Raw genomic sequence first — 25187 nt, forward strand, 5'->3', positions numbered from 1 at the left:
GATGTTTTCTCCACCAATTAGATTTACTGCTTGAAGTTTGGATCTCAAATGGAATGAAACGTATGACGGAAAAAAGACAAGAAACAAAACCAACATTCTTTTAAGAGCACTTTTATTTTGCCACTCACATGTTCGCGACCCACAGAAAACGGCTCCGCGATCCACTTTTGGGTCCCGACCCACCAGTTGAGCACCACTGCTTTAAAATATAGCACCCCTGCAATGAGACGCAGCTAGATCTGATATCTCCCTGAACAAATTGCTGCATGGCAGGTGCATAGCACAAAATTCAGGGCGTCATTGATATGCAGTCTTTATGTGCCCCACCTGACCTTTTCGTTCCAGTTTAGGCCCTCCTTATATGGGCGTATACTTCTCTAACACCTACAGCTTTAGGGAGAGAGAGGGAGCGGCTAGCAGGGTTCAGAACTACATTTGAAAATATGCTATTGCTTAAAAGGACAATATAAAAAGCGTTTTAAATCCCAAAGATGGAGGATGAACGTACTCTGAGTTAGAGCGCAGTCTGAAAGAGCCTGTGGCTTAAGTTAAAAGGAGTAATATGTTTTCTGTTTCCATAGTTAAGTCATATACATCTGCTTTAATATATGTGACTTAAGCCTGTACAGTTGTTTTTGATTACAGATAAAGTATTGTCATGCTTTTTTAACATTGATTGTCCTTGTTTGTTCTCTCAGACATGGGCGCTACTTGTTGTATAAAGATGTAGGATATATAATTAACTGTGCTTGGGTTTTAGGTTTATTATTAACATATATTTCCACATACCACAGATAAAGGCTAACCCACTTCTAATCCCCTGGTGCCGCAGAAACCAACCGCATGAGTCCAATAATGCAAACACTATGATTTAAGCATGAATGCATTCAGTTCAGGCTGTCAGACACAACCTTTGGATGCATAATCTGGAGGGTGAAATCAGGTTAAGAGGAGTGGTTCTCAACTGGTATAGCTTCAGGTAACCGTCAACTCTTACATGAAACCAATCAGATCTATTGAATGAAAACGTGTCCCGTTTGGACCTGAAACGGTGCAAAACATGTGACAGAACAAACCAAACAGAACAAAATAAAACACTTGTTTGAGAGCGCTTCACAGACTTTTTGACACATTATTTCCCCCCCATGCACACGTTCTAAAAAAAAACGGCTCCGTGACCCACTTTTGGCTCCTGACCCACCAGTTGAGAACCACTGGTTAAGAGGATAGTAAAGTATCTGACAGCGGGCCTAAGAATAATTTCCTACTTCTGTATTGTCTAGAAGATCTACTGTCACAATCAAATTCCCCCCGTTGATTAATAAAGTATTTCTGGCTCTTAAGTTATTTTGTATATGATAAATAACAACAATAAAAATGCTGATAAAAATGTTATTTTTAAAAAAAAAAAGGAAGTACAAGGAACTTATCACAACATTCAAGATGATTCATTTTATGAAATGCATGACATAGTTTTGTTGAGCTCATGTTTAAACACTTACACCCCCCGAAATGTGTTTTAAATCAAATAAATAGTACGGATATTTAAAGTAATAGAAACATCATTCAATGTTTTACAATAATGGGAACGTAAATGAGGCTTATAACGTTTTTAAAAATGATTATCTAATCATGCAAAGTGTCCTCATGCATCCCCTGAACACACACACACACACACAGACCCACACAGTAAGTTGGAGCAATAGGTTTCCTGCCCTGTCGGCATGTACCAGGCCTACTGTAAAAACGGCCAACCGCCATCGAAAAAAAGAGAAAAAAAAAAAAACTTGGGAGTATGTAATAAGGGCGAGGCTTATTTTGGTCGGTTCCTGCCCGTGAATCAGCTCTCTGATTCCCCGTAGCGATCAGTCGGCGCGCTACAATTTTCAGTTTGGTTAGTGTGCCGCTTTTTGAGATTTTGTTTTCGGCTCCATGTTGAAGTTTTTTTTTTTTGTTGTTTTTTTTTCTCTCTCTCTCTCCAGACTCCCGTAGCCGTGTTCACTCTCTCCACACAGATACAGTGCACACGCAGAGCTCTCGCCTGATTTGCACCAGCGTGGGTCATTTCAGGTTAAACCCTGGCGCTGTGTCCCATTCACTTTAGCCGACGGAGATCGACACTGGTTCCAGTTGAGGAGGAATGCACGGGCACTGGGACTCCAAATAATATTTGGATACGAGCTTCGTCTTGCATATGCGGTATGTTAAATGTTTTGGTCTTTTTTTTTTTTTGCACAACAGTCTAGTCAATGACAGCCTCTCCAAAAAAAAAAAAAACTGTGTGCTTGACAGTATGGCAGCAAGGGGGCCGTGTTTAGCCCCTCATAAGCGAAATGTGCATATTAATGTTCACGCTCTTAACATGATCACCAAGTGTGTTATTTATGTCATGTGGAGTTAAGTTGTCTTTGCCGAACTACATTGAGATTTTCTGCAATTCAGTGTTGTCTCACATGTAGGCAGGCGGATCACACCTGAGTGCACTGGAATTAAACGTTTCCAGCATTGTTGGAGCCTGTATTGCAATTCGGCTTGCAACTTATGTAGCAAGCTGTACTTAATTACTGCAATATTTTAACTTTATTGTTGGTTGACATCGCTTCCGTACGCCCACGGTGGTGTTTTTCTTTGCCGGGATAAGACAGCAGGATCAGATTGAGAATTGGTGAAAAAAGTTACATTTGTTTTCATTTTTTGATGCTTTTTATCAATGCCGAATTAAACAGCGGTTGGTGATCATTCAGAAACATGCAAGAAAGTAGTTTTTATCTATTGTTAATTTTAGCAAAAAGCTAGGGTGCATTAAAGTTGAGGTTTTTGGAGGGAGGTTCTGTCAGAGGAAGAGAGCAGCACGTACTCTGGTTAGATTTAGCCTGCTGAAGACTTGAGGGGAGTTGGTTCGTGGGCCCAAGTCATCTTTTCCCTCACAAGCCTCGGGCATCCAACCAGCTTCATATTATCCTCGTCTGGTGGGATATTATTTACTCCCGTGACCTGAATTGTAAGTCAGAGATTCATTACACCCCACTGTGTCGGTGTAACCTTTGCTTTCGCTTTGGCAACACTGAACTTCACTGAAGCGCTCGATCAACATCTGGCATGCAAAACCAGCAATACTTTCACGGTACATTAGTGACCTTAAAGGTTGGACTTCTGAACATGTCACGTCAGTCATCACAAACAGCCGTCCGAGAGTTGTTTATTAATGCTTCATTTGACGAATCATGAGGCTTTAGCACCCCTGGGTGGGTGGGGGGGGTGGGGGGAGATTTGTTTGCGAGTGTAAAGTTGGCTCGGCCTGTTTGCAAATAATTATAAACTGTCCTTTTAATCTTGCCGTAGTTTGAAGTTTTCTTGTGATAGGAAACATGTGAGAGCATAGGATGATGCCTTCAAATGCTGCCAGGAAATACAAGAGTGAATGATAACACTTCTGCATGGACGATCCAGCAAGGTGACTGTGGGAGGTTTTCTTTTAGGTGAGGAGATGTGAGCCAAAGGGGGCGGATTGCTGTGACAGCAGCTATATCGTTATAAGAAATATTAATTGTATTATTAAGATCACATTTCCTACTTAGAGCGAAATGAATTAGACATTTCCAGAGAGATTTGTAATGCTTTTGTGAAAAAGAAAAGCAGCAGACTTAATGATTTCATCAAAAATCAGCATCCATTGTCAGTGACAGTAGTGGGAATATAACCAGTCAGTTCAGTATCTAACCAGTAATGTTTAAAACATTTTTTTTTGTAGGAATGCATTAGAGATTCTGACGTTGAACATTTGGATTCCTGCACAATATTTGTTAATCTCTCTTAATTGTAAAATTGCATGAATGCAATATTATAATTATATAATAATATAATTTTAATATAATTAAAAGGTGATGCATAATAATAAAAATAATTTTGATGCTGAAACATTTATCTGCATGACAATCCAAATTCTCTTTGTGCAAAAAGGGAGTTTCCAAGGAGCAACTGAATGCAGCATCAGTCCTCAGCTGAGGGTATTTAAGGTCGCTCCCTCTGCCTGTTTGCTGCTGTTTTGTGGGAACTCACTGAGCAGGCTCATTTTTTTTTTTGCAACAGCGCTTCATGCCGTGTATGAGTATTACTGCAAGATGTGTACAGCAGGGTTTTTTTTTTTTTTGAAGTGTTGTGAAAATGATGTGCTCATGCACGGAAAGAACAATTGTGATAGCTGGAGAGCATTAGTGGGGAATGTTCAATACCATTACCTCTTTTAATGTGTTTGTTAGAACTTGTTCGGCTGCTTTTGAATCTTGCTGGAGGCCCCACCCCTGAGATATGTCAAGTGTGTCAGTTTTATAATGCTCGACTCCTCATTGGAGAAAGCACTGACATCTGAACATATACAGCGAGCAAGACGATGTCATTTTGAGCGTATTTATTTAGACATTTTGGATCAAGATGTTTGGAGTGGATATAACATGATGCATATGGCTTCAGTCAGGCCAATTTGTACAATTTAATGAATTCATTTCTGAAAGATGGAGACTCAATTTTAAGAGTAATTATTCTATGAAAAGCAAGTTTTGTTTCTGGGACAGCATTGCAAGAATTTGTAATCCTTTAATGCATGCACATTCATTTTAACTAACATTTAAAGCAAATTTCTATTCAGCAGAATATTCCATGCAAGACTGCAACACATATTTTTGAACATGCACGAGCATGCAGGCTCATCTTTTGAATATTGTGACTATTAAAAGCCCTCCAAACTCATAATCACCACTAATGTTTTTACCCGTTAAACCTGCTTTAGACCTCAACTCACAGATATGTGTGTGTGTCTAGTAAAGGTTTCCTTGGCCAGTCGTCTTTTTTTTTATTGTTGCATTTATTAAAGATGCATTCATGGTGTTTATTCTTTGCATATTTTGTGACGGTGCAGATCACAGAAAGGATCTGTGACAGATTAGGAGCAGCCGTTACTCCGCTCTCTTTAAGGCAACAAGCTCCTCTGCCAAAAACAGTATCTTAAAGTTGCAGAACACAAGAGTTGACGGTCTACCACTGCCTTGATTGGTTCGTTTTTTTGTTTGTTAGATCATTAGTTTGGATCGAACTCAACATCTGTGTCACACTCTGTAACATATAAAACTTACCAACAGAGGCGCTAGTAAACAAAAACAAAAAAATCCTTATTTTGCAAGTTAAAATTAGGGCTGTTATCATTAAGTAGTTAATAACGATCAATTAAGGTCTTAAATGAATGCATACATTCTTTTTAATCCAGATGAATCTCAGGCTATTTTGTCCCTTCAGGCTCACCGTAGTTATTCGTCCTCAGTGTCTCCCTGTAGTCTCAGTGATGTAAAAGAAGGACACTGCTGCATCTTTGAACGTCTCGAGTCCAAAGTAATATCCACCTTATGACATCACACATTTACCTTTGTCACGTTCCTTTGAGCTGTTTTCATTTAGCGTATGATTTGAACGAGTGCTTTTCTTTGTGGTAAAGTTCATGTCATTACCTTAGATCTACCAGACGGTCCTCACTGCTAATCTTTCAAAATAAAAGCAGGGTTGAATTCAAACAGCAAGACTAACAATTTTTGTGAAGTAATGGAATTTCAAACATGCAATTAAAAATGTGATTAATCACAATTAACTATTATATTTAGCGATTAATTGCATTTAAAAACTAATCTTTTGATAGCCCTAGTTAAGATATATATGTTTTTGTGACTGGAGCCTTGTGGCTTTAAAGAGATCTATTTCACGTCTGTTTCTGCTTTAAAAAAAAAAAAACATCTTCCTTTCTAACAAAAAGTCTATCTATGCTTTTTGTCTCATTGTAATGCTGTCGGATCACGATGGATAACAATGTAAAACTGTGGGAGATAAAACCCAGCAGTTTTAGTGGACAAGCGCTGATCCAGGACCTTTACAGCCTGTCTCATGACCGTGGGCTGAAGCTTCGACTGGGGCCTTCGTTTAAGTTTTTTCTACTTTTAAAGTGATTAAGACCCTGGAATATGTAGAAATAGGACCCAAGTTTATAATTACTCCATATGAGAGCTAAGCACTTCGATTGATTGATACTTTCAGGACAAAACTTAATAATAAACTGCTTATCTGAGTGTGGTAGCCTCGAATAACCAGCAGCTAACAGTGCATCCACAGCAGAGTGTACGGGGCCTTGCATTTGAGGGTTCAACGCAATGAATGTGTATATTTATCGCTACAGATCGAAGATAGATCTAAGAAAGATCTCGGCCGATATATCGGTATGGGATTCTTTCTCTCTCCCCATGTCAATATCGGTCTGGCCCTTGTTTGCCCATGATTCACTTCCGTAGACAATTCTTTTGAGATTTGAGCACCGCATTTTAACAGGGAGAGTGAATGAGACATATTCAATGTAAAAGGTAACTTCTATAGATTTTAGTAGCAGAAATAGGTTTCAATGCCCGAGCAGGTCAAAAAGTGACACTGCATGAATTATTTAAATACATGAATCTTTAATGAGTTATGTTTTCAAAGCCATGTGTTAATATGTGTACACTTCTGCAGAAATGTCACCCTGAGGCAGGGCCAGATCTAGTGGGTGGCCAGGGCCCCCAATTATACTGTAGTCTGATTACCTAAGTAAAGCCACCCAAGTACATTTGCAATACATTCCTACATTTCCCCTGTGTGTATCCGTATAAGACTGCCATCCATGATTAATAAACTAGAGAACCGTCTCTCCTTGTTGTCCTCCGAGCGTATGCGTTTAAGTAGCATCTGACACATGCAGGTGATCAGAGAGCGAGGAAAGAGGACATCCACTTGTCACGTCCCTCCTGTTAACACATTGAGAGGGATGTGACTCTTTTAGAATCATTGCGATATGCTACACAATGGTAACAACAACAATCCTCGTCAGCACGCCGAGCAGCTGCTGTGTTTGCAGGATGTTGAGTGAAACATTTCAAAACGCGGGTAGTGTTGTATGGGCAGCATTATAAATAAAGTATTGAAGAATAGTGACACAAAAGGAGACCCATACAGGTAAAGAGAAGCAGTAGGATATGAGGCAGAGACTCGGGTTGTGTGTTTAGAGAGGAGCCAGAGCTATAATCCTGTATACGTGGCAAATACTTTGGATTTTAAATGTGAGGAAATGTTCATTAGCTGTGTCCCAGTTAAATTACTGAATTAAAAAAAACAAAAACAAAAGAAAAACTTCAGGCCACCCCTGCATAAGTCATAGCCACAGTTGGGCCACCCCAGTCTGAAAAGTCGGGATCCGCCCCTGCTGTCAAGAGAAAACTGCAAAATAGACCCAACAATGTAGCAATGTCAGAGACATCCCAGTATGAAATATGCAACCACTGTTATTATAATCAGTTCTACTAAAAACGGCAATTTAGGAGTATTTTAATGACTCCTTGGCCAATAAAAATGTAATATTCTCTTAGATTCAAACTAGTGCACTCACCTGCCTCCTGCATCAAATCAGGATATTCGTCTTTCTAACCCTGTAAGCGAGGCGACGTCTGTTTGATGTACACTTTACCCATGCCTCAGCACGATCACTAGGGACTATTTTTAAGTATAAGATCCATAATGCATAATGTTTGGCTTCTGTTGTACCAACATGAAATCAAGCGAGTCCCATTTGTTCTAAATTATAAATGTGTAGTTGTGCTGCGGATGTATTGCCGCGCTGCTGGAAAATGTACAGACATTAAACTGAAATAAGACTCCTTGTACGAGCACATGATTCATGACAAGCGTCGCCCCGGGGGGAGGGGATGGGGGATGGGGGGGGGGGGGTCATCACTTGATCTTCTTTTCATGTTACGCCGATGCAGTACTATTTTCCCTTTTTGCCTACGTTTGCAACTTTCTGGAACATAAATAAGCCGTGGGATTAAAGGTGCCCAACCTGTCAAGTCAAAAATCCCTCTGTGATTGTGAAGCAGGTATCAGTCAGGCGTAACTGCTCCACCTGGTGCTTTATTCAGCTCCCGGGGCTGTTACCTGTGTGCAATGGCAAGTTTGTGTTTGTGCAGACGTGCTCAAAGTTTGACACAGATTACCTTTTGTTCTTCGTGGATAATCTTGACGCATGCCAAAGGGAATGTCGCCTGGTGTGAATGGGCTTAGTCATGGATCAGTTTGGACCAATAAATCAATCCTGAATGCTCTGATTTGACAGCAGCATTGTCATGGACAACTGTAAACCATACTTTCAAACAAATGGATGGAGTGTGTTGTCGGCTTTATGGTTTATTAAGGGGGTTAGTCAAGTGTTTAAATACCACAAGGCATGGATGTATGGTAGCTCAACTCAATATGGAGTGTGTCTGTTGCTCTAAAATCAATCATAATGTGTCTTTACAATCTCTCCTCTGCATCACATACAAACAGTTGCACGACACAGAGCAAATGGAAAATAGTTACAATAAGTCTTGTGCCATGACGTCCCTTGAAACAATAAAGTTTAAGTCTGTCAGCGTTATTCAGGATTAATTTAGCACTCTATGATCCTGTCTTGGTATTAAGGTCTAATTATGCATTGATTCTAATAAAGAGTGAAGAAAGGATCTATTTTATCTGCTTGCTGCCACCCAAACGATTTAAAAATGGCGTGGGCATCTTCTATGGTATTCTCCAGTTCAACACCAGACTCTGCCAGGATGTCTGCTGCTCTGCGTCTATGTACTGACAATCGGGAGACGCTTTTCACCTCCGATGAGAAACATCATCACATTTTAATCTCGAGATCTCATCACACCCCTAGTGGCCATGTTTCTTCCCTTTAATGACAGTCTGTTGGATTCACAGTGAAGAGATGCTGTTTTTACTAACATGAATCATGCATCATATCTTCTATCGTATCATATCGTGGCATATTGCGTTTTTCTGCCTCGTTGCCATCACAGTCTGTTGGCATTTCTTTTCCATTCACCATCGTTAGCACCCCTGCGTCCCACACTGTGTTCTGTTAAGTGTATTTCACTTTCCATCTTCAGTGTTGTTGAAGATGGATGTAGCCCGCACTTTCTGTCTTTTAACCTCTCCTGCTTTTTTCTCCTCTGTTTTCATGTCTTTCTCTTTAGGTATTGCAGACTGACAGCATGAAAAATGGAAATCAGTTTAATATGGGATCTTCACTGTCTATTATAGTCTATAATAACGACCACTACTATGTAAAGCATGTTGTGCTACATCACTGTATGAAAACTTCTATACTAATAAAGTCTAAATGATTTGGTACTGCCACAGGAGGTAATGCAGGGCTCATAGTGGTGCATCATGTCACAAGGTGTAACAGTTCTGTACTGGTGCTGTAGCCTGCTCTCTGGAAGAGACACAGTCTATGCTGTGTGGGCTCTATAGCCACCATAGAGTGTAATTATATTAAAGGAGGAAGCATGAGTGACGTCAGCCATCTGTTACAGCAGGGGGCTCCGGAGGCAGGAAATCCTGTCTCAGGCTAACTAACGACAGGCTGAGAGCTGGAGCTGAGGCGGGTTTTAATATTTACATCATGCCCACCTGTCAATCATGTCAGCTACGTGCCTAATTATGGATAACACGTATCAATTTTTAAAATCTAAACAGAGCCGTTTTCCCACCCCCCAACTAATCAGACCTAATTCATTTTTTGTACCAGGCTGTAAACATGTTTATTTATGCTGAAAAAAAACAGCTTTTCAGGCTGTGGTGTGTTATGTGACTTCTGGGGCTCCTGAAGCCAGCCTCAAGCGGACGCTCGACCAACTGCAGGATTTTTGCACTTCCACATCGGCTTCATTTTTCAACACCTGAGGTTGCCGCTTGATAGCCACCTTGCTACACAGTTCTTTTAATTGCGTTTGTATATTTACAGATAGATGTTGAACAGGCTGTAAAATATTGTGTAAAAAAAAGATAAGAATAATAAAAATATGTGACCAATCAACAAGACCACTGAGCTAGTAAAAAATTAACAGAAGAAGTGTCTAGTTATCCGTGATTTTATGACTCCTGTGATAGCTTTGATCACCTTTTCTGCCTTTGGTTTCATGGACAGAAAAATGTTTTTGTCCTCTGTTTACCTCACATCAGTGGCTGCGTGTATACATCCAATAGTAGATTCATATCAATGGCCATAACCACTTCTCTGTTACATGTGCAAGTACTTCATAATGACTTGAAAGTGGACTTTTACAGCAGTATGAAATGCCTGATTGCCTAATTGCAATCATACACAAACGTCCCCCAAAAGAAATGAAACGTCTAATAACAGCTATTAGGGTTATAATAATCTGCAGTTTCAATATTCAGTAATGGTCACACAAGTGGATGTTTCTCCTCAGCAGTGGGTCTTGTAAGGAGAGAGGAAATCCAGCCCAGCAGTCCCTCAAATGAAAGCTTTGAATTGCAATAATCAACATTTCATGCATCCTGCAGGTGTTGAGACATCGTCAGTGAGAGCAATCCGCGTTGGCCGCGAGGGTTTCAGTGACAGGGTGCAGGTAACCAGATCCAAAAGGCTCACACGGGGACACGGCAGGTTGAGTTTGAAGGCAGCTCACTCGGTCACTGAGGCAGGATTACACTTGGCAACTGAACAGCTCTCAGATAAACAGGCTGGCACACAGGTAGGCCAACAGGTAAACAGTGAGGCAGGACTCCAACATTTAGGCAAACTTAACCGGGGAACTCCAGAGATTTCACATCTCAACATCCTCCAAAAAAAAAAGTCTTCAAGCGGAATTCTTTTTTGTTTCTCTTCCAAACTTGGGTTCTATTTTAATCATATTTTATGATCTACAAGGTAAAACATTTTTGGAGTCGCTCCCGTCGATGACTTCAGCCTGCAGCTGGAGAACATGATCGATGTGGGCTAATGCGTCTACTTGAAGTATGTCAGCTGAATGCTTGTGTTTGCTTCTGACTGGCTCTGATTATTCTTCTAGGTGCCCTCTCAGGGTTCCTAAACTCTTCAGCTTGCGACCCCCAAAATAAGGTTGCAGGAGACTAGGGACCCCCACTGTCTCTCCAGGATGTTAAGGCATGTAACGTAGCACACAGCCCCCCACTATGAGGCCTATCACAAAAGAATACAAAAGATAAAAAGAACTTTAAATTATTTGATAGTAATTTATTATAAGAAAGTCTTGAAGCAGAATACTGTACTTATTTCCATGTAGACTTTAGCAGTGGACATACAAAACGTAACAGACACAGCTGTGTTCATCCTTAACGAGCAGCAGACACCTACATTGTTAGTGTCATGTACAAACTTAGATTTTTAGTGTTTTTACACATTAGTCTAATTTTGTATTTTACATAATATGGTTTTATTTGAAATTGAACAGCTTTTTTGTATTGAATTATGGAAAAATTTGAAGATTTAAAGGCACAGCATGTAAATTCCACCAACAGGGGGCTCTCAATCAAAACAATAACAAAAGATGATATCGTGGCTTGCGGGGGAATCATGGGAGGTCTCTCTGCTACCCCCGATGAAAACGAACTCAGAGGTTGACCGTAGTCAAGACGAAAAGGTGAAACTGACCTGAGGAAGACAAAATGTTTACAGACGATGTATCCAATTATAATTTACATGGCGTTTTTGTCACAGCAGCACATACAGCAACAGTACGGCAGCTTTGTGTAGCAGTTCACGCTTCCTTATGCTGCGGTCTTTGATGTAACATCTGGTGTTTCCTTGGCAACAATAAACAAATCAGTGATGGCGGCCACCACGAAAAGACACGTCCCGTTACAACTATAAAATTAAGGATTTCTCTGGCTTTGGGTTAGGGTTAACTCGAGTTAATGTAATTTCTTATAAAAACATGTACAACAGGTTTAGTCTATTTTTGATTAATTTTGATATTTTAGTGCTTACATTCTTCTAAAAAATATTTGGAAATCATCTCGCGACCACTCTGTTGTTGCATTGCGACCCCCACTTTGGGAACAACTGCACTAAGGGATAAGCCGTTTTTTAAAATGTGAGATCAGCACAGTTTTTGCAGCATACCCATGGTACAACTATCACCAGGGAACTTTGATGCTGAAGAAACTTTCAAATAAGATTATTCTCATGCATGCTCCAACGGGTCGCTTCTAATTACTTTAAAGTAGATTTCTGAACATTTATTGGTGAACATCTCATTCTCTGTCTCTCTCTGTAATTTACTCCTTGGAAAATGACTCTAATTTTAGACTTTATTTCTAATTCCTGAGTATTAAGGATCCTTAGCAGAGCTTTATCTCCCTTCTCATTTAAAACTCAGTCAAAAAAAAAAAAAGTCATTTCCCACCAGACATTTGCTTTTTTTGTTGATTTTTCTCACTGCGTTGGAAGTGGGTTGGGCTCCGTTTGAGGTTTAACGTGTCAAACATTTCCGTCCACCAATAAGAAGCAACACTAGACTTAGTGGGTGGCTGTTTTTCCCCTTATATTTCCACCCACACAGTCTAAGTTTAGATCATTCAATTGACTTAAGAACATTTTTAGTTTGGAAAAGATCTTAATTAAGGACTTTACTCACAGAATAAATGACAGATTTACAAATAGCTGGTCCTCAGTCCCGCTCTCTAGTTTGAATTATCTCAATGTCTTGCTCAGCGAGAAAGTAAACGATTGTAATTAGAAACGTATAAATAGCCTAGGCAGGCCTTTTAAAATTCCATTAGGTGTGGCCGTGTGACAAAAGTGTGCAGACACTTTGGTTCTTTGGTCTTGGATGTTTTTATTTTTTTAAGGTAAGAGAGGGTTTGAAATTAACCAAGGCCTCACATAAAGTTACTCTGTGGACACCAAGTATTATCCAGATACTATAAACTTGTTTTAGAAATTGAAGAAGCTCTGCTGCAAGGCTTTAGTTTCCTCAACCACATTTTTTGGTAATATGGATGTGCGCAATTTGTCGACTAAATGATTTATTGTCGGCATCAGAATTCCTTGTAGAGATGGGACTGATCTGATCTTATATCAGGTCCAATATTGAAGTAATTCACATATCGGATATTGGACTGACAGCTTTGAAGATGTTAATGAAGACTGAACTGTAAGAAGTACCCACAAACTGTCTCCCTGACAACGTTCAGACAAGATGGAAAAGCTCTTTCTATATGATCAAAAGTACAATTCTTAAACTTCAGCTTAAAAGATTTAATTTGAAAACCTGACGGTTGTTGTTGTTTCCTGTTTGTATGTGAAGCCAGCACAATGCAATGCAATGCTGGGTTGACTACAGCTTTGTGAAGCCTTACACATAATAACAACAACAACAATAACATTATTAGTTATGATAATAAAAACATCAGTATTGGTACATGTGTATCAGAATCAGATTGTAACTGAACAAAAGTGGATCAGTGCATCTCTAATTACTAGTCTGTTAAATGATTGATGATATATTGGTAAATGGTAAATGTTGTGTCTAAGCTGTTGCGCAGTGGCCTGCCACTAGATGGGGCTGTAGCTCCAGTTCTGCTGTCCCGATACCACTCGTAGCGGGGAGCAGTTTGGCACTATTTAGATCTGGAAAATGGAGACAAAGTTGCAATCAAAGCATCGTCAGGTTAAACTGCTGTATAACCACCTTCAGTACAGGCATGTGGACGTAAAGCTGCGTCGAGGACAGAAAGCTAGCAGCTAGCACTGCTAACGTTAGCCACACTCAGCATAAAACTTGACATATTTTACCTGCAGAGTAATGCTTGTAGCAAAGTGCCAAACATTTCAGCTGCATTGAATAGCTATCAGTTTCATTAATGAGTAAAGTGATTAGATGTTTTGAATTAAATTGGCCACACATAATATGGTTCTGGACAGTTTTTAGCTGTATTAAATACATTTTAAGTGCTTTAAACGAGTCTACTAGTTGGATTTAAGTTTTGCAATTGGAGGGAAATGAGTTGCTTGGAACATCTGTATCTGTAGGTGTTGGTCATCAAGTATAGGGTCAACAGGGGGTTGACTCTGAATTCTTATTTGTTATTAATTCACTTTCATGTTTCTACTATAAATATCTGACTTTTACAACGGAAATAACCATTCATGTGTATTTATAAAGGGCTCTGACACTCCCTGAATATGGGCTGGAAATCATCCTAACCACAAACCATGTCTTGTGTAATGGTAGTTCAGCATTTAACTGCATACTGGACACAGAATGAACTCCCAGTGGAAACATTTAAAGACCTTCCCATGTTCCTGTGAACAATGCAGTGCTGGACATTTTTATTGACTTGTGTTTATTGGAGAAATGTGGGTGTTTTGTTAACCACACCAAAGATGCTTGTTGCTTGATGCTGAGACGACAATTTACCGCAGTGGTTCCCCCCATCTTTCTCTGCTGCCCCCCCCCCCCAATTTATATATATTAATATATAAATTATATAATATATAATATTTTCAAGCTGTCCTCCAAACCTCACCATACACACGAACACATCAACATACAGTATATTGACTTACACTTACACCCTCAGTCATGCTCTTTGCTAACTAATTCTGTAAAGCATCGTCTGCAACAACAGAATAGCAACTTCAGAGTGACAACAAACTGAAAAAAAAAGTTACCAGCGACTTTGCAGAGGAAGCAATTAGAAGTGAAACAGCAATATGAAAGTTCACAGTTTTAAAGGTTCAACAACACTCATTGCTTTAAACTGATTTATAAAAGTTGACTCTCTGAAGAGAACTCTCTTATAGTAACACAAAGACGATGAAAATCTTCTATAATTCCAGTCCTGCAATGATTTCAATGACTAGTGTGGGCTTGTTTAGATCTACAGATCTTCTCCAGTCAAAGTTCAATTTCAATGTACAGCTTTGATCTGTATTTACTGTAAGATGCTTTAATGTCAGCCTTGTGTTTGTGTTTGGAAGTCCTCTCACAAACTTTGCTGGCAGTGGAAAACTGTGTGAATTGTTCTTATGGAGGCTTGCAGCTTACAAAAGCCCAACGTTTAAAGAGTTAAAGTGGCCTTTGCATCCCTTTAAGTGTCAGAGTCGGTTCTCTGGTGAAAGTAAAACTGTCGCCTTTAATTAGACACCAGAAACTCTGGCATCTTAGACTTCTTAAACATCCTTTAAACTAGAGTGCAACGTGTAATAAACAAGACCGAGAAATATTCAGCTTCCTGTCACCATGATTTATCAGATTCTTTGTGTAACATCTTGACCTACATACTGTATTCGTCGAAGAGCATATCCCTCTTCTTCAGACCCGGGGAGCTGCGATAGAGTCGAAGAGGGCCAAACTCCTTCCAAACTGTGGCGGGTGGTGGTGTGATGTTTTGTTGGCTGCACACACTGTACTCTGCAGCTGTCAGAAACGACTGCTCTCATTGCTCAGGGACAAGAGTTGGGTGAGACTGAAGGAGTTCTTTGAATCGTTTAAACAACTTTCCTTGTGTTTATGCCTCATCAGCAATGGTGGTAGAAAATGTGAGTGCATGATTTTAATCCAATAAACCATTAGTTTAATTGATCAAATCCAACTGCCTGTTTCTCGGGTTAGACAAAATCAAATCTGGTGTTGGTGCACAGCCATGACTCTGAAAATGGGAAACACACAAGCACCACAAACGCACCATGAAATCAAAACCCATCAAAACACAGAGTAAAGAAATTTCATGTTAAATTTGGTGTTTGTCCAACATTTCTTTGGCAGGGCTTCGAGTACTGTGAGCCGTGATGCAGCTATCTTTGGCTTTCTCACTGAAATCCATCATCTGGTTAAATGATACAGTAAAATATGATCTTGGTTTCCAGCTGAGAGCTTGTGAGTTGATAAATGTGTGAGAACATAAGTTTAGATAGGTATATTTTTTTTGTAGTTGTAAATTTTTGACCACATTGTTGCTTCCTTATGTTACATTGGATTCTATATTGTGTTCGGGACTCGTAGTTCTTTTCAATGAAACTGTGCCAGAAATCTGGAGCTTGAGTGTCTTTTTCGTGGAACTCATATGAACCAGAAGACATCTGAGGACTCAACTAGATGCTGAATCTTAAAGTCTAACTTTCAGACCCCGTAGAGATCGGTGTGGGCCGCATTCCATGTGCACAACACACTCCAGGGCTGATTGCGCCCTCTTCAGTCTATGCTCCTGTTTACAGAATGATCTGCAGTCGGTCTCCAGAGCATCTTAGAAGCCCCACTACTGCTTCAAATACGCATACGTCTACTTCCAGCATGGGCCGAACTGAACAGAGCAGAGCCACCTGGACAGGTAGTCAGGTGAACACAAAGAGCATCTGGTCAATTTCAATATAAAACACCATGTATAGAGTGCTGATCAAATATCCCTTCACTTTCTCTATATGGAGCGGCCATGGCTCAGTTGGTAGAGTTGGTGGTCCCTCAACCGGAAGGTCGGTGGTTCAATCCCCAGCTGCTGCAGCAACATATCTGATGTGTCCTTGGGCAAGAAACTAAACCTTGAATTAGTTTGCCGCTGCTTCGTCGGCTGGGTATGAATGGGGTTAGTTACTCCTGATGGTCACTTTCCATAGCAGCCTCTACCATCAGTGTGTGAATGTGTAGGTGTGACCTGTGGTAAGCACTTCGAGTAGTCAGAGGTTAAAACAGTCACCAAATGTAGATCAAATCAAAGTAAATTGTTGTTTGTATGTTCTCTTCATTTCCGTCTGATCATGTGAACGGCGTGTGTTGGGCAGAGCAAAACCACGTCGCAGACAGAACGTGGTGCGCACAAATCCTGTGGGGTCTTCTGGTATAAGGGCCCTAATGTACAAGCAGTACCACAAAGCCCCGTGACCAACGGCTTCCCACAGCGTCACATGGTGCAGATGTTTCTGCTATTTTCCTACCACACCTGGCAGAGTCCAAGCATCCACATTGTGTTAAGAGTAAATGAACATGGACCCACGCTCTCCTTGCCGTTAAGGAAGAAGCAAAACTTAGTGCAGAAACTGCTTTGCACAGACGTCCCCTTTAGAATCAGAGTATACTTTAACCAGCAAAATGTTGGCCATATATTTATTTGCTGTCCAACAGTCCATGCTTAAAAGAAATGCCAGATGTGACCCCAGGCCACATGACTTTACTTTCTCTGTCAGCCGTTCTTTCTTTTCCTCTACATCGTAAAACTTCTACTGAGCGTTGGTTGTCAGTATCAGGTTTCCAAGTGTGCTCAGGAATAACGAGTCTCTGGCTGAGGAAGCTCATTAAAAGGCAACACAAAAGACAGCATCATAAAAGCTCCCGCTGCATGTACCTGTGGGTTTGTGGTCCAAAAGGCATGAACTTGACTTTGCGTGACTTCAGCTGTGAAGAGATTGGGTGTTAGAACTGGCAGCAGATTGACCATTTTTACACAAATCTTTCTTTTCCTTCTCTCATTTCAAATGGTTGTGTTCAACAACAAGCAAAGAAATGAAAAAGTATGAGTTTAAAGACCACAACAAAAAAAACCTGAGAAAGGTCTTGATGTGGTTTTCTGTTGATTTTAAGAGCCGTGGGTTAAAATAAACATGAATGTCCTTTCCTTCATCAGCACAAAAAAAACACTTGTTAGGTAAGAGCAAGCAGTTATTTTTAGAAATGCTTATAAAAGAGAGGGAATAAAGCAACAGTATCTTCACAGAGTTTGTATTGTAATGTCAACGTTAATGATACGCTGCTTTTCTTGTTCCAAAGACGTTATGGGTGACGAGGAGCTTGTGTGTTGCAGTACGAGCAGGGGGTGCAGGGTGCTGGCTTTGAGGAAAAGTATAACCAAAATGTAATATCTGTACGTTTCAATGTCAAAGACCACAGCCTTGATTAATATTAGGAAAACACACACACAACCAGAGTCCATTTAAAAAAAAATCAAAAAAATCAAAAAAAAAATCAGTGATACTTATGTGGGTGTAACACGGCCGCTCATAAGCTCTCATGGCCATTCTGTGCTGCAGGGCTTTGAAAAGACTCGGTGAATACTTCTTTCATTTGCTGCAGCCTCTTTGTCAAACGTTCCCCTGACCTTCATGTCAGAGTGACTGTCAGAGTCGGCCGGGCCAAACGCGAAAGAATGAAAGTGTAAAGCAATTAACATTACAGTTCTAATGACCAGAGGGGCCATATGTTAGAGCCAATGATTGGAAAACAGCCAGTGAGGTTTTCATTTAATAAAACACTGTACCATTGAAGTGGAGTTGAAGAGAAATCAGTCCACCTGTATGACGCTGGCCTTTGATGGAATAATGCACTGTCCTGTTTTTTACCAAGAGCTTGCAGGTTGCTCCTTTGCAGCAGTGTTTGTCCTTGAGCCAGTTACTGAACCTCTCTCCAGTGACAATAATACAGTGGCCGGTAGGTTCAAAGTCTCGGCAACAGCTGAAACAGCGTACATTAAGACAGAAAGTGTAACATATGCAGAAACGTTGCACAATCAAAAGCGAATGCAAGGACTGAAACGCTGCAAAAGAAAGAAAAATGCTGTGAATGGAACAAAAGTGCTGCTAAATCCTGAAACAACTGCATTAACATCAAACGTGCTGCAAATACATGAACTGAAAACGCCAAAACATGTACTTCAAAACTGCAAGTCAAAGGCTGCAAGTTTAGGCAACAGAAGTACTCCAGGCCAGTAGGGGGCGCTCTTATGGACTGTTTATTTACTGGAGAGACTGAGGGAGTTCATAGACAATTTTGCTTAGATTTGAAAGTTGTTGAACAACACACAATAGCAGCATCATTACGGCCACAAAGAGATTTAAAGTGAGTCCGAGTCCGGCCTTGATTTTGACACCGGGGATGAGACAGCCCGAGCGTATCTTTTCATTTATTGAAATTTAAAGTTTAAGATGGTGGTGGTACTTTTCTCGAAGTTTCCTTTACAGATTTTTTTTATTTTTTATTTTTTTAAGGATTTATTTTTGAGCTTTTTGTGCCTTTTTAATGGAGAGATAGGACAGTGGATAGAGCTGGAAATCAGGGAGAGAGAGAGAGTGGGGAATGACATGCAGGAAAGGAGCTACAGGCCAAATTTGAAGCTGGGCCGCCCACTTGGAGGACTACAGCCTCCATACATGGGGCGCGTGCACTAACCACTGCGCCCCGACAGAATTGCTTTCTTAAGCTTGAATTTGTTCTCTCTGGCCGGCTCATTGTGGAGCTTGTTGCTGTTAAATATTAGCATCTATCCCTGGATGTTTTCATAAGCTTTCAGCTTAAAGTTTTCGACTCGGCTTGAGCAGATTGTTCCTCGCAGGTTTAGTCAGACTAAAGGGGGGATCGCTCTTCAGCTCTTTGCACAGTTTGTTTTGGAGTTGAAGTTCAAACTCTGGCTGGGTCATTCAAGGACACACCAACTTGAAGACACTCCAGCTCGGCTTTGGCACGCTGCCTCGCCCGCTCGTGCTCTTCCTGTCTGAGGCTGCTGCGTGTGCTCGGTTTGCAGGGTTCCTTCTAGGATCTCTGTCTCTATCTCTCCACTGTTATATCCTATGTCCTAGACCAGACTCCTAGTCTCTGCCAGTGTGATCCACACACACATACACACACACACACAGATCCATGATCCTGTCAAAATAATCCAGAGCAGGGAAGGTGTTCTCCAGATGTTGAGAGGTCCCTGGCGTTTCCCAGGTGTGGTGGTAAGGAGATTTTCCCATCGGTAAATAAACCAAACCCAGATGTTAGCGATTATTTCTGACATTTTACAAGAAAAGGTAAAAACGTAAGAACACCTTATAGCTCAGGAATCGTCTCGGGTTACCTGCTGCTTTATTTGACTCAGCCAGTTTCCTGTCTTTGGAAAAGTGCAAAGTCTTCGCTGTTCTGCGGCTCATGGAAAACTTCTGTTGTGCATCATCTTTGACCCTGTGAACGAGGTTACAACCATCTTTTTATGTGCATCGTCATGTATTTTGGCTATTTGAAAAGAAAAAAAGGAAACTAAAGAACTTTGTTTGTGTTGAAATGCTGTGAAGGAAATGTAATGTGAACCCTGCTAGAATACAGAATACAAAAGTTTGATTATTAGCCTTTAATATTCATTCTACAGGTGCACGTCTGAAGCAGGATACTTGTTAACCAGATAACGCCAACACTACACGTTATCGTTCTCTTTTGTCTTAATGATGTGCTCTCGCTTTTTCGAGTAAAGATTTGTGTCCTTTGAGAGCCACTGTAGCTGCCATAAAGCAGTTGTTGTTGTTGTCATACTGGGGCCCACTGTATTTATGTGTGGAAGTTAATTAAAGCTGAGCTCAGTTTCACATGTGACGCCTACCGAGTGGATTGGCTGCTGTGAGAGATATGAAACATTACAACGAGTACTTGTTGAATCATGCTGCTTCCTTGTCTTGGTCATGACACTCTTGTAAATTAGATCCTTTATCCCAATGATGCTTTCCACGTTAAATACATTTAAAGTAAATTTAAAAAACGACATGAAGGTGAACGTCTTCATTTGGAGGTGTGTGAACTGAACTTGGAGAATGCTCTTGATTTAAGTGTGAACCTTCCTGCGCTACGAAGGAAGAAAGTGAAAACTGTACAAGAAACAGATCGAGTAGGCAGATTAGTTTCTGCTGAAATACTTGTGCTTCCTCTTACGGGTTGGTTTGTGCAGATAAAGAGTTATAATGGATGTTTTTTTTTTTTTAACCGCAGCAGCTGCTAACACGTAGCCGCATTGTCTTCAGCCACACTTCTCCTCCCGTCGTCTCTCAATACATCAGAGTTGACACTCACACAGGAGGAAGTAGACCCAGAAAGTTAGATAGAAAGGAAGCAGTCTGAGTGCTGCACTCTGTCTGACTTCCCGCCTTGTTTCTGTTGTGTTCGCCGTTATGTCGAGTCTCTATGGAGCTGTATGTGTGAGTGTACAGAAGGACACAGGTTGGCCAATCTTCCTTTTATTCTCTCTGTGCTCTGTTTGTGCTGCGAGGTGTATACTTGACTCGTCCCTTTGACTCTTTTATATCTCCCACTTTCACTCTTTTTCCCTTTTTCTCGTTCCATTTATGCTATGTCAGTCTCTTTAAGAGTGTTTCTGTGCTTGTCTGTTCATGTTCAACTCATTTCAAACGCCAAGAATCATCCTGCTGAACACTGAATTCTGAGTGAGTGGTTTTGCCCAAGAGATAATATATCACTCTGAAATAGGAGCTGTAGCGTAATTCTTTATGATTTAAAAAGGAGGAAAAATGAAACATAACAATGGCCCGTTTGTTTTCAGCGTGGCTGCAGAGGAAGTGTGCATTCAGAGTTGTATTTTTCATTTCCCTGAAAGTTTTGAAATAGATTTCAAAGAAGGCACTTTTTTTTTTTTTTTTTGTCTTTGCGGCAGGATTTGAGAGAGGACACATTAAGCTAATTAGATTTACAGACAGTAATCAGATGATTCAGCCTGATTTGGAGGAAATGGCGGAGAAGTAAACAAAAGGCTTTTAAGCCGCAGCTCTCCGACTGCTCTTAGTGTTGGATTGAGACTAAAGAAGATTTAGTCCTGTACCTTAACCTTTTTGTCCTGATAAGTCCGAAGCTTATTGAAGGTTTATGTCAACTTAACCCGTGTGCTGAAATCTGCTTTGGGGTCAGATTTAAAAAAAGGAAAATCTGAGGCTGAATCACAGTCTGGGTCTCTCTGGTTGAAAGTTCCTGACATTAGGAAGTTCAGAACAGATTAACTCGTTCTCTGTGAGTCATTGAGAAACGCTCTGTTAGAAGAAGTTTGTTTAAATGCATTGTGATTGGCTCTACAATCACAAGTGGGTTTAAAAAGGATGAAACTATGACTGAAATGATTTAAACATTTTAAACCTTTTATATAGAAGGCAGATTTTGGTCTCCTTCCTCAATATCTGTGTGTTTTTATCATGCAGAAATGAGCCGGACAGTACTCTTTGTGTTCTCAGGATCTCTTTATGCTCTCTGTCCCAAACGCTGGAACAGAAATTGGGAAACGGGCTTTTGGGTATTCTGCACCCTCAGCCTGGAATCTGTTGCAGAGTGATTTAAAACCCAAGGAGCTAGGGTCCTAAAATGAAAGACATGGAAGCAGATTCTACAGGATGCTGATGTTTTTAGCTCCACTGCTTGAACTGCTGACTCTCAGATTTGACTCGTAGATGGTTTTTCTATTTTAATGCAAAATGTAATGTTTTGTGAATTGTACTTTGTCTCTCTTTGTTATCTCTGTCTGTAACTTTGTGTTTGTGCTGCTGACTGTCTCGGCCAAGTCTTTCTTGAAAAGGAGGTTCTTAATCTCAATGGGACCAATATGGTTAAATAAAGAAATAAAAAGCTTTTTAATGCTTTAATGTTGTGGGCGACCTGTATGTTATATTAGGGCTCCGTCAAACATCATCCTGATAAATTTGATTGATATTGAGATCACAATAATGATCTCTCATGATAACTCATTGATCTGACAACTTCTGCATCACATGCATGTATCAAAACAGAGATATGTGAAAATATTTAAATAATAATAAATACCGTCAAACTTGTACTCATAGCTCAAACTTTTATTTCTTTCAGTGTATTAAATGACCCTGCCTTCATTTGGTTCAGGGTGAAGCAGCGATTTCAAAAGTGCGGGTGTTCTAATGCTAGTATATTACCACCCTCTAGCAAATCAACACATTCTGTTTCATTTAATGTCCAATAACTATTGTTAGCTGACACATCGTACAACAAGATAATTAGACACTAACTTTATGAACATCCATTGTAAGTAACCCAGTTAGCTTAAACTCTAAAAACGAGATTCAAAACTGCTCTGTGTGATGCTTTTATTATGCTTTTCTTATTGCCTTATGCCTCAGTCTCTTTATTTGCCAGTCTGCTTTTATTTTGAAAAACTGCAAAGGGGACTTCCGCTACATCGTAAAGTTACGGGAGTAAATAGATACAACTAAAAGAACAACCAAGAGTAAAAAATGTTACACTTTACGTGGTTTTGTGAGGTGGAAACATCTGTTTGGGTGATTAACTATCTTTGAGAGACGCTACATGTTGTAAATGTATCCATTTGTTTAAAATGGATACAAAACAGGAGGATTAAATGCACGTAACTTTACCGTGCTTCAACTGTAACCGATCAGCTATGATTGGCTTGATTGTCACTTAATAAATCTTACTTGACCAATAGGTTTTCATCGATGACTCCACTGGTAAAAAGTGTGGGGGATGAAAATATGTTTCAGTGAAAGTGTGGGTGTCGCAATACCCACAACACCCCCGGGTGAGACATGCCTGATCAGGCATCAATACTAGACAGGCCTTTTATCATTTCTAAACAAAACTTTTCACAGCACAAGACGGGGCCGTCTAAACGTGTAATGATTACACCAGATAGAATATTTCCCTCTGCACAAAGTTAGTATAAAATCACTCATTTGATCTTGATTTTTAAGACAGTGTGGTAGTACCTGCTGCACGGCTGATATGCATACCGCCTTGGACAGAAGTTACAGTATTTTGTTTGTGTTTTGCTTCTTTTTCTCCTTTTTCTCTAATATTCAGCACTAAATGCACCGGGGCCTCTAATTGAGACCTGCATTTAATATGTCAGAATGTGCAGGAAATTCATTTTTACACTCTGTTGTTGAGCATGCTACACACACAAAGGCTGCAATACACACACATGCACAAACATGCACTAATGGAGAGATGTCAGAGTGAGGGAGCTGCACACAGCGATTTTTTTAATATACATTTATACAGCCTACATCTACTTTCAGAACATTTCATGAATGTATTCAGTTTACTTATAGTATAAACTTCTTTACATCTTATTGTTGATCCAGTATACCGCATGCTGCAAAGCAGTGACTCAGCAGTAATTAAAACGAATGAACTTTTCACAAAGATTCAAAGTATCAAGTGTCACTCTGGCCTCGGCCTTTTCTAAGAGTTAAGCTGCACACTCTGAACTTACTGAGCCGACAGGGTTGACGGTTTTTTTTTTAAAAGTGATTTGGGCGAAACAGCCTGGAACTAATGTGTGTTGTATTTGAGTTGAAAAGAAAAAAGAAAAAGTTCTTTGACATTTCTCGGAGGGGGACCCCTGTGGATTGGAAAACACTGCTGTTGATCACAGAGGTTACTGTGCAGCATACAAATGTAAAGTTCAGTGCAGAGAGCAAACTGTGCAGCAGTTCCAAGAAAAGCCCACACTCCAAAACACACAAACAGTAATATGGCACACCATATTTTTCCAATATAAAGCATCGGCAGAGTGCTGGCACACTGAGCTCGAAGTTAAGCTGCAGATTTGTCTTATAAGGTTGACCTTTTATTTTTCTACGCAGTTATTTCGACTTTTTTCCTCCTGTACAGGATTTTAGCATGTGGCTCCAACTCAATCTTAGCTAATGAAAGGCAGAGGAATTTTACATAATAAATACAGCAGGAATCAAGCACATCCTCTGTAAATGTCTCTCTGAGTTCGCTGTCTGTGATGTTGCCTGATGTCCATGTCGTGTTTACATGGACGGGACGGCCGGCCAGTTCCTCCCCTTGTCTAGAGAAAAGAATGAATATCACATAAGCATTTTTAGATCACGGTCATTCTGTGTGAATTTACATGCAATGTGAAGATACGAAATAACAAAAGAGTGTAGCGTAATTAATTCATTAAGATATTATATCTTTATTTAACCTTGGAGCACCACCATACAAAGTAAGGAAATTAATATTACTTGTAGTAGTTAATTAATCAGTCAGTTTCATATCTTGAAGGAAGTAAGTTCTAGAAATGTTAAACCAGAAAACAGACAAATAAAGTTCTGAATTTTATGTGTACAATTTAGTATAGAAATGGTAAGCTAAACAATGAAGTATATAGAAGAAACAGATAAAGAATGTGATTCTTAGGATCGGGATAATGCAATTATCCTAACCCTAACGTATGGTGACATTATATATTTAATAACGAGCTAAAACGCGGTATTGTTTTGAATGACTTAATCAGCAAATTATCGAAGGAGAAAAGGTTGATAAACGAATTTTGGGATTTTATTTGGATTTAAAGGAGCTCTGAATAGACACGACTCACGACCTAATCTCTCAACACCAACTGCAGAACCAACGCTCTTACTGTGAGGAGGTTCGGTTAAACTCCGCCGACTGGTCCCGTTTCAGTCTCCGACAAGTTGTCCCTTCCAGGGCTACCAGAGAGGTCCACGGGCCAGATTAGATGCTGCAGCAGCTGGGTCGGAGTATGCAGCTAGGATGGAGGTGGAATGGCAG

General features: G+C 40.2%; 1 protein-coding gene across 3 annotated transcripts in view; it reads left to right on the plus strand.

Annotated features, from left to right (window-relative positions):
- The first annotated feature begins 1758 nt into the window (after nt 1–1758).
- thrb (thyroid hormone receptor beta) overlaps nt 1759–25187 on the plus strand; it is a 123462-nt gene continuing 100033 nt past the window's right edge. Inside the window, exon 1 of one of the 3 annotated variants that reach the window (XM_020638629.3) lies at nt 1759–2199. The gene's annotated coding sequence lies outside the window, so the exon portion shown is untranslated. Of the gene's footprint in view, nt 2200–20687; nt 20829–25187 lie in introns of those variants that run through there. The other 2 variants (XM_020638631.3, XM_020638630.3) reach the window with 2 other exon arrangements.

The sequence above is a fragment of the Labrus bergylta genome, chromosome 19 (assembly GCF_963930695.1).
Source record: "Labrus bergylta chromosome 19, fLabBer1.1, whole genome shotgun sequence".
NCBI lineage: Eukaryota > Metazoa > Chordata > Actinopteri > Labriformes > Labridae > Labrus > Labrus bergylta.